The sequence below is a fragment of the Tetrao urogallus genome, assembly GCF_951394365.1.
Source record: "Tetrao urogallus genome assembly, chromosome: Z".
NCBI lineage: Eukaryota > Metazoa > Chordata > Aves > Galliformes > Phasianidae > Tetrao > Tetrao urogallus.
In genome coordinates this window covers 12,461,559-12,472,557 of record NC_136816.1, presented here as the reverse complement: position 1 = coordinate 12,472,557, position 10,999 = coordinate 12,461,559, and positions in this window count along the sequence as shown.

The window sequence follows — 10,999 nt, the reverse complement described above, 5'->3', positions numbered from 1 at the left end:
ATTTAGGCTGCTGCACTGTGGAAAGACATTGCTGCCCGAATAAAGAATATGGTTGTGAAGGTGCGCCATGTAGATGCTCATGTGCCCAAGAGTAGGTCTACTGAAGAACAGCAAAACAACCATCAGGTAGACCGAGCTGCCAGAATTGAGGTGGCTCAAATAGACCTGGACTGGCAGAACAAGGGTGAATTATTTCTAGCTCGATGGGCCCATGAGACCTCAGGTCATCAAGGGAGAGATGCAACATACAAATGGGCCAGAGACCGAGGGGTGGACTTAACTATGGATGCCATTGCACAGGTTATTCATAACTGTGAAACATGTGCCATCATCAAACAAGCCAAGAGGATGAAACCTCTCTGGGAGGAAGGGCGATGGCAAAAGTACAAATATGGGGAGGCATGGCAGGTTGATTATATCACCTTGCCACGATCTCACAATGGTAAGCATTATGTGCTTACTATGGTGGAGGCAACCACTGGGTGGCTCGAAACATATGCAGTACCCCATGCTACTGCCCAAAACACCATACTGGGTCTCGAGAAACAAGTCCTGTGGCGACATGGCACCCCAGAAAGGATTGAGTCAGATAATGGGACTCATTTCAAAAATTCTCCTGTAAATACTTGGGCCAAAGATCATGGCATTGAGTGGATTTACCATATTCCCTATCATGCACCAGCCTCTGGTAAAATTGAACGATACAATGGATTGTTAAAAACTATGCTAAAAGCACTGGGTGGCGGAACATTTAAGCACTGGGCAGAAGCCACCTGGTTAGTCAATACCAGAGGATCTGTCAATCGTGATGGTCCTAACCAATCCAGTTCCCTACATACCGTAGAGGGAGATAAAGTTCCTGTTATACATGTAAAGAACATGTTAGGAAAGGCAGTTTGGGTTCTTCCAGCTTCTGGAAAGGGCAAACCTCTCTGGGGTACAGTTTTTGCCCAGGGACCAGGATCCACTTGGTGGGTAGTGCAGAAGAATGGGGATGTCCAATGTGTACCACAAGGAAACTTGATGCCGGGGGAGTACAGTCAGTAATTCTATGTATATGCATATAACCATGTGTGTGTAATGCATTTTAATCTTTTTTTTTTTGTTCGTTTGTATATATGTATATATATATTTTTAAGCATGATGTAACGATGTAGAATAAGGGGTGGAATGTCATGGTTCTATGTTTTTTTGTTTTTGTTTTTTGTTTTTGGGTTTCAGTATTCCACATCAAAACATCACGTAGTGTACGGGGCATTAAAGTGTCACTGCCCCAATCCCAGGTTCCTATCCCTGTACATCACAGCAGTCACGGGATCTGGCCCTTCCGGGTGGGGGGTCGCTCTCTTGCTGCCTTGCAGTGGGTGCTGGAGGTGCTTTCCTGGCCGTTCCAAGCTTTTCAGGTTTGACTCGGTCCCGGGAACTCTCCCTCTCTCTCATCTTGTCTGATTCATTAATCTCAATTTCAATTAAATTGTATATATTGTGTTATTTTGTATTCCGATATTATAGTAAAATAAGTTTTCCTCCATAGATTGTTGCCGCTGCTCTTTTCCTCCCTTCCTTCCTTCCCATTTTTTGTGGAACTGGGGTGGGGGGGGGGAGGGCAGAGGCCTGTCGCCCCTGTCACAGACATAGATTGATCTGATCAACTCCGTGACACCCCCCCCCAAAAAAACTGACTGGACAACATCAGTTTGAAAATGTAAATTGCTTCACTCAGAATCCAAACTTATTATGAGACAAGTGGAAGGAGATGTTGGCACTCTGGAGTCTCCAGACTGCTAGAAAATGAAATTAGATTGTTTTAAAAACTTCCCAGTTTTTACCATGGGAAAGCATAGTATTCTGTTCTTTCCTCTTACTCTAAGCATCTGCTGCATGACACTACTGGCAACAGATAAACAGTCCTATTGGGATTTCTTCTTGTCTAGTCCGTTCATTTTTATACATGTTGCATATGATCACAACCAGATGAGGCATTATTAAGATCACAGCTTCAGCACTATTATTCATTCCTGAACTTCAGCTTTCCTGAAAAGGAAAACACTAGTGTCAGGTGCTAAGAGTTTACCAGTGATCAAATATCTTTCTTGTTTTCCACCAGTCAAGGAGAAAAAAGTAGGTTTAAGCAACACCACATCCTGCCCGACAGGTATCAGATTGCAGCTGGAGGCTGCGAAGTTTTTGACTCCACAGATGATGCTTCCACAGCATGCATTTTCTCAGATTATTGAGAAGAAATATTAGGTCTCAAAAGTCATAGTGGTTGTAGTGGCAATTTTGATACTATTGTTAATCTCAGTTGCTGTTGTTTAACACTGGTAAGCAACTCAGGAGCACAATATTATTCTCATTCCACCTAGTAAAAAGGCCAGGGAGAAAAAATACGATGGGCAAAAAAAATACGTTCTTGGATTGAGATAAGGACTGGGAGATCACTCACCAGTTACCATCGTGGGCAAAGCCGACAGCATAGGGAGATTAAAGCAGCAAGAATGAAAAGCCAAAAACTTAACCCTAACCCTTCCGCCTATCCATCCACCTCTACCTCCTCCACTAAAATGGTGAAGGGAAGAACAGAACAGGGCCTTTGGTCAGTTCGTAATGCTTTGTCTCTGCCATCCCTTCACAAGCCTCTGCACCTGCTCCAGCATGGGGCTCCTCCACAACTGCACACAGAGATCTGCTCCATGTAGTACCCAGTATGCTGCAGGGGGACAGCCTGCCCAATCATGGGCCTCTCCACAGGCTGTAGAGTACTGCTGCAATGAGAAAAATAGACAGACCTAAGTCCAGCTACAACTTAACCTGTCCAAGAAGCCAGTTGTAGAAGAAGCAGCGCTTCCACCCTGATGGTTTCTGCAAACCAGAACCACCCCGAAACCAGATATGCTTCATGCACTGCCAAATGCACAAGGAAACCCCAAGCCCTGGCCCATTCCACAGCTAGCAGCAGCCCCAAAGCTGCCCACGTGCCATTAGCAATGGCGCAGTTAGCCTGCCAATTAGCTTGAGGGACAAGAAGGAAATGCAAAGGCAGTGGAAACGGGGACACATGGCCTGGGGACAGTACAGGGATGCCATCCAGATGTGCAGAGTTGGGATCAGGGAAGCCAAAGCACAGATGTGGAAGGTGAACATGAGCCAGCAGTGTGCCCAGGTGGCCAAGAAGGCCAGTGATATTCTGGCTTGTATCACAGTGCAGCCAGCAGGAGAAGGGAGGTGATGGTACTTGATCGCATCTCAAGTACTGCGTTTAGTTTCGGACCCCCACTGCAGAAAAGACATGGAGGCCCTGAAGCATGGCCAGAGAAGGGCAGTGAAGCTGGTGAAGGGCCTAGAGCACAAGCTTTAGGGGAGCAGCTGAGGAACTGGGTTCGTTCAGTCTGAAGGAGAAGCCCACTCTCTACAGCTGCCTGAAAGGAGGTTGTGGTGAGATGGGGATTGGCCTCTTCTCCTCTTCTCTGAGGTAACAGTGATAGGATAGCAAGGAATGGCCTCAAATTGCACCAGTGGATGTTCAGGTTCAGTATTAGGAAAAAATTTCTTCTCAGAAAGAGTGGCAAGATATTAGAACAGGCTGTCCAGGGAGGTGGTAGAGTTCCTGGGGGTGTTCAAGAAATGTGTAGATGTGGCACTGAGGAATGTGGTTAATGGCATAGTGGAGGTGTGCTGATGGTTGGACTGGTGACCTTAGAGGTCTTTTCCAGCTATATGATTCCATGATTCTGTGACCTTGGTGCTTGCAGGGCTGCTTCTCTCCTGCTGCTCACCCTCTTCTCTCCCAGCTGTTCTCACTGCTCTGCTTTCTCTGAGCACACCCAGCATCACTCGCAGCTCAGCTCTGGCAGTTGCGAGTCCCTGCTGAAGCAACTGGAGCTGCTCTGCTCTGACAGGGGGCACTGCTGGGCTCCACTCACAGAGGCCTACTCTCAGCCTCCTGCTACCAAAATCTTGCTGTGTAAGCAGTGCGCTACATAAATACGGCACTAGCGCAAAAAATGACTCAATCCTTTACTCTGACTGAGAGCACCAAAGTGGGCTTTGCCACCTGGAGGACTATGAAGACACCATAATAGGCCATAGCCTGCCTGAAGTGCAGTGTTGCTCCTTTGCAGAGATGAGTACATTAAAGCTTTTGGAATTGCTTTGCTAATTTGTAATCTAAGATTCTTGACTAGTCTGAAACACATGGATTTTCATAAACTCTGCTGGTAACACATACTCTATTGTAAGCTGGTTAGGAAAAACAAATGGTGCCCCTAGCTAGGAAGAGGAAAATAAGTGTAGATGAAGTTTAGATGAACCAGTGTCAGAGAAGCACTCTGTCACTTTACAGTCTTGAATTTGGAATTGATTTTTCAACTGATTTTTTCCTCCCCTACAGTGAAGTCTTTTTGTTAAATTATATTTGCCAACTAATTGACCTTAAAAAAGGTATTCTGTTCAAAGACTTATATAAGAAATTGAAGCCACTTTTCCAGGTCTGAAGTGTCAGTGGCAACATAATTTATTTTATCTTCATCCACTAGACTTAACTTTAAACTTTTATATAATTGTTCGTATAAAACAGATCCTACAGCTAGGATTTGCCAAGCAACCCTGGGATGTCTCGTGAATTTTTATGTAAGTTACTGGAATTTCAAGGATGTTTTATAAAATGTATGACCTGGAGAAAAATTCTAAACCCGTAATAGTTATCTCAAGCAATGAAGTTCCCCTGTGCTGTGAGACTTTTAGGGAAATTAGAAGGGGCTAATATGGATTAGCTATCGATTAGTCCTAATGTTTCTGTGCGTTTAATAAGAACAGGGAACTGAAAATGTTCTTTGCTTCAGGGCTCAGGCTAGGAAGAACGTGAACTCTTCAGAAAACAGCATGGCTGAGCAAGAGCAGTCAGGGCCCCTCATGGCCCTCTGTGTCCAAGACCAGCTTCCCCTCCCCTGCTCATCCTCCATAATCCAGCTCAGAAATGTTATCCCAACTTTTCCTCATAATTCCCAGTTCCTTCTTGGTGGTGTGTCCTGGAAGCAGTGAGACACAATTCAGGGCTTAGGTCCCTTTACTGGACCGTGAAACATTCATTAATAACTGCTATCATGGTTCTGTTCGGAAGTAGAGAGGAAACATGAGTGAGAACTCAGCTACGAGTCCAGAAACAAATGCAGTGAGGTTACGGTGGTACCACTGAAACAAACAGCATAGCAGTACTCTCTGGCTTGGCATCATCTGCTGCAGAAATTCCTTAGTGTTAAATGACATTTCTGTGTGTGCAAGACATCAGCTGAAATGACCAGTATGTTCTGACACGCTGCTGGTGGTCAGAGAATGTGGTAGAGTTATCCGTAAAAGGGAAAAAAAGGTAAATACTGCTGGATTTATTCTACTTAATTTTTTTTAACGTGCGCTGAAGCCCTCCTGCGCGTGGGGCTGCGGTGTCCAAGTTCGCCCACCAGGGGGCGGTCATGCTCCAGATAAACGAAACGCTCCGGGCTGCAAAGGCAGACATCATTCCATCGGCGTGAGAGAGCGTCACTGCAGCGTTTGCGTTTACTCCTCCGCAGAACTAAAGAAAATAAATAAGTATTATAACACTGCCTAAAAATATCCTTCTAGAAGCTAGCTAAAGAACACATTCAGACAAATATGCATGTAGACGCTGCTTCAGTATGACCTTCCAGCTACTTCCGTGTAAACTGCTGTAAGAGTACTGCGTAATCCAGCAGATTTTCAGGAGATCTTTCAGGAGAAGTTTTCCTCGTGCCATTGAAGGGGTCTGCACTATCACCACATTAGTGATGACCCACTAATCTCCCCAGTGCCAAAGAAAGATCATATGTGTACTTACGTCTTTTTAACTTTCACTGTGGAGTTTTTTGCAAAAATTAAGAAGCTGCATGGCATATCCTGAGAACAGAGATCTCATCGTGGGCTGGCAGAGCATCAGTTTTAGTGTTAGTGTTTATATACACCATTTCAGCTCCTAAACATTCCCTACAGGCAGCAGCCATGCTGCCTAACAGGATCCATGAGCTGAACAGCTGGATTTAAAATTACTTCTCCTGTAGTGTAAGCAGCCAAGCTGTTTCAAGCCAAATGAAATGGAAGCACATTTGAAACAGAGGAACATTAGCATTTAGGCTTTGCTTCCTTGGAAATAGGTTTGAGGATTTCTACTGGTATAAAGGACAGAAGGGAGCTGACTGGGAAGGATTTTCCATTGGCACACCAAGGCAACACTAAACATTTTAGAGTGTCTTGCTTAAGACACTTTTGGTAGGTTCCTTTGTTCAGTTTCCTCTCTGCAAACCTGTGTTAATTTTAATTTCAAAGCTCCTCTGTGGTGAAGATTTATTTGTGTTTACTGGTTCTCCAGGTGTGCACCGCAAAGCAACCTGTGTCTGGGCTGCAAAACTTCTGCACTGTGCTTTCAAATACTGTGTTTTCAAATTCTCCACCATTTTTACCCATTCCTCCTTTCTGCCAGTTCTACCTTGGGCCCAAAAATTTGTCATTTCTGTATGTCTCTTTTCTCTGAAAAGTGGCTGTGCTATTAAATTGATATTGCTGCCTAGGGTACAATGTGATGACCATCTGTGTTTCACAAGGACATCACCTTGCCAGCAGGAATTTGGGCACCGGCCCACTGCTCACTGTGTTTAGTTCTAGGACTTTTTACAGTGAATACTGCTTCTCCACCCCTTAAGAAGCCTTGGTTAATACTTTGTGATGGAAATCCACCACTAGGAGTGAAAAATATGCTCATTGTTGATAAGGAAAAATGCTGCAGCTTCAAGGATAAGACCTTGGTGAGCTTTGGGCTGTGGGAAGCCATCTTCAGAACCAGAAATAGAATCATAGAATCACAGAAACATTAAGGTTGGAACAGACCTCTACTCCAGCTTTTGACCTATCCCTGTCATGCCACTAAACAACATCCCTCAGTGCCACACCTACACGTTTCTTGAACACCTCCAGGGAGACTGATTCTACCACTTCCCTGGGCAGCCCGTTCCAGTGCCTCACCGCTCTTCCTGAGAAGAAATTTTTCCTAATTTCTCCCCTGAATTTCTGCTGATGCAACTTGAAGCCACCCCACTCTGCTCAGCAGGCACCTGTGGGGCAGCAAAGTCTAATATAAACTCAGCAGCTCTGTGCTGCTGCAGTGTAATCCACCAGCTGCCCCTGCCTGACAAGGTTGGGAATGAATAGTAGTGCTCCTTAAGACTCTTTATTTAAGTATAAGCACTTCTGGTGGCATTCATCCTACAGTGGAGGAGCTGGGCCCTTTTCTGGGCCCTCTCTATTGGGAAGACCAGCTGTAGATGGGAGAAAACAGTAAGCCTTCTCCAGGCCTGGAGCAGCAGCAGGCTCCTGGCCTACAAGGTGCTTGCTGAGAACAAACTGAAGGAAGCTGTCTGCTGCAAACACTGAGATTGTTGGACTGAATGGAGCAACACACCCGGCTCTGACTGGGCACTGTCAAGTTAGTTCAGGAGCTGGCTCATCCAGCACTAAGATCTGGCACTAAGATGAGGAAAGTGTAGTCATGTTTAAATAGAGGGCTATAGAGTAGATGAATGAATACAGAAAAGTGACGTAGGCAGAAATCAGTGCAAATTTCTATCCTAAATCAATATTCTCTTATGTTCTCAAGCAGCAGCTCTCACCTACAAACAGGCTCAGAAGTTACTTGCACATACAGTTCAGATCTTTAGTTGGCACAGGACATGACAGTCAACATGAAATTATCAGTTGCCAAAAAAAAAGAGGGGAAAAAAAATGAAAAACATTCAGTAAGGCTGAATCTCTTTGTGAGGCATCAAAAACAATAACAATACATATCTCTAGCAAATTTTCATCACAGACACAGGAGAAAAAAACAACTACATTTTCTTACAACAGACAAGTTATCAGCTCAGGGAGCTTAAAAAAAAAAAAGTGTAAAGGTGCAAATAAAAGATTTAGCACTTTCTTCTGTTTCTTATCTCATGAGTGGCTTGATGTTAACAGGCTGTTCCTCTCAGGTTAAGTCTCTATCTGAAATTCTACCACAAAAGCACCATTTCTTAGCTTTTGTTCTAAGTTGCCATGGAAGCAACAAAAAACTGTCGTGAAGAACAGAGTTTTGAGCAGAGTTTTCATCTGTGCTGACAGCCATCTTTCTGGAAAAGCCAATTACTGCATAGCTGTTCTTCTGTATCTGCTGCTGCTCTCTTCAGAAACACCTGTAAGTACACCAGCTACGGCCCATGCAAACACTCCATATACAAAAGTGGTATTTATTGGAAACCATATGCAGCATATACTGTTGCTTAAGACACTTTTGGTAGGTTCCTTTGTTCAGTTTCCTCTCTGCAAACCTGTGTTAATTTTAATTTCAAAGCTCCTCTGTGGTGAAGATTTATTTGTGTTTACTGGTTCTCCAGGTGTGCACAGACAGGAAGATGGGAAGCAGCATGGTCCAGAACAGGAAGAGAGGGTGCTTCAAGCACAGGAGACCATACACCGTGACATCCCAATCTCCTGGGCAGCATGGAAGTCACAGCTCTTGACATGCTCCTTCAGCTGGGCAGACTGAATTACAGTGGAAGATTTGCTATAATGAGTACGGTTCACATTAAACAACTGTGTGTTAATAAAGGTTGTGCAGCTCTGAAAGTGTCCTGGATTTTTGTTCTGTAACATCGAACATGGCCAGCAGTGTTACAGCAAAAAAAAAACAGGTGTGAACCAGTCAGACATCAGCTACATGCTCGTTCTCAGTGTCTAATAGGAATGGAGGAAATATTGAGAAGCATTCAAACAGTGGTGAGCAGACATAAAGGGTTGGCTGAACAATGGAAGTTACAGACAGAACCTAAAACCAGTTTGCTGTTACCTGTGATACAAAAGGGAAAAACAATGCAGAGAACAACCAGTGACAGTAACATGAGATGTGGAACACAAACAAGTGTTGGGTAACTCAGAGCAGCCATCTGTAGAAGAGGACCAGCACCAAGTGAATACTAAGTCCAGCACCTAGTGAATACAAAGTTGTGATTTCTTCTCATTTCAGCATTATTATTATTATTTTAGTGAGTACACATTTCCTGCAACTAACAGGACTAATTAACAGGTGTACCAAGACATAGAAGGAGTTGCTGACATTTGTCGTCTTCTTCAATCTCCTATCAACCTAAGAGCAAAGCTTTGCACAGCTATGCCAAAGTAATGACACAAGCCCCTGCTTGATACAAAGGAAGCAAAAGGCCTCACAGTGCTGCTGCAGTGAGAATTAACACTTCGAGAACTAGGAGGAAAACACCACCATTTTAAAAACTTCAAGTAAACACAGAAAGCTTTCTTTAGGTTTGCAGGAATTCAGCTCTACTTACTGCCCATGGGCCCATGTTTTTTCTCCATCTTCACAGTGACCTCAGCCTCCTGCACTCATAATCAATGCTAAGCCAACCATCCACCACTGCATGTCCAAGGACACTACTTCCAGACCTTTTAGTTTTCTCGAGTGTGAAGTTGGCTTATACCGAGGGTGGGGGAATAATATAAAATTTAAACTACTGCAGCTGAAATATATGGTAAATGAATGAATGTACTGCTTCAGTTTGTTACTATCACAGTGCACGGTGCGAACTGCAGAGCCCATGAAATCATAGAATATAGATTAGAATATCTAATATTCTAATATCTAAATATATAGAATATATAAATCATAGAATAGAGTCATCAAGGTTGGAAAAGACCACTAAGGTCATCCAGTCCAACAACAAACCCATCCCCACCAGACCCACTAACCACATCCCCCAGTGCCAAATCGACACCTTTCTTAACACCTTCAGGGACAGTGACTCCACCACCTCCCTCACAGCCTGTTGCAGTGCCATACCACTCCTTCTGAGAAAAAATAGTTTCTGATACGCAGCTGCACCTTCCCAGCAGCAACTGAGGCAGCAGCAAAATCATGCAGTGTGTGAACTGTGTAACAGAGGTTATCTTTTGTTCAAGACTCTGTTAGCATGAATGTAGCTTGTTTTTGTAGCAGGCAATGTTAACCTGAATTTTCTTATGTCAGAAGCAGAGTGATGGAATGCCTCTGTTGTTTTAAATGTGCACTTGATAAGGTTTGCTTATCTGCCTCACAGAAAACAGCCTATCAGGAATGCAGAAATCCAGGTTTTACCTTTTTCAATCATGGTGCTCAGTTTTATACTGATGATTTTTGATTCTCGTTCTGCTTCTTCACTACAACATCATTAACTCTTTACAAATATATGGTTCCTCATTCCTGAGCATCATATTTCTTGTCCATCTAACTCAATTGGTGTATTTATCACCCTTTCTGACCATTACTAGCACACAGGTTGAAATGTGATGATCCTGAGCATTTTCACTGCCAGGTGAGAAGTCCCAGCAGAGAGGAAATAACCACCAATTGTACTCCATCACCCGACACACTAAGTGTAACTGCAATTCTGACATCATTTTGAAAAAGTTGAGATGTTTTTTGCCTTCTTTCACTGTTTTTTATTCTCTGCATTCTCTTCCATGAAGTCTGCCTTGCACGTAGCCTGTACAAAGTCATCTACCTTGCCCAAGTGCCTCACAGCAGAAAGCACATACACATCCCCATCTTTAATTCTGCACCAGCATTCTGTGCTGACACACGGGCATCATGTGGACAGGAGAACACTGGGGAAGGAGGTAATTTTGAAGGTCAGGCTGCCACTGATGATGTCAGTTTTTCACTGCCTGATGGGAAAGCAGACCACAGGCACAAGAGTTCTCCCAGCTCTGGGGAACATCACCTATTCAGCACTGACACGCTGAGCTCCTTCTAACTTTGCCATCAACCTGTGTCTGTCACTGTGGTGTTTAAGGAAGGGAGAACGATGCCAGTGAGTGTTACACTATCTCATGCAGAATGCCATGGACTCTTTATTTGCAGCCCCAAATCTCATTCTCAGTCGGATTCCCAGATACTCCTGTTTTTGCTTGT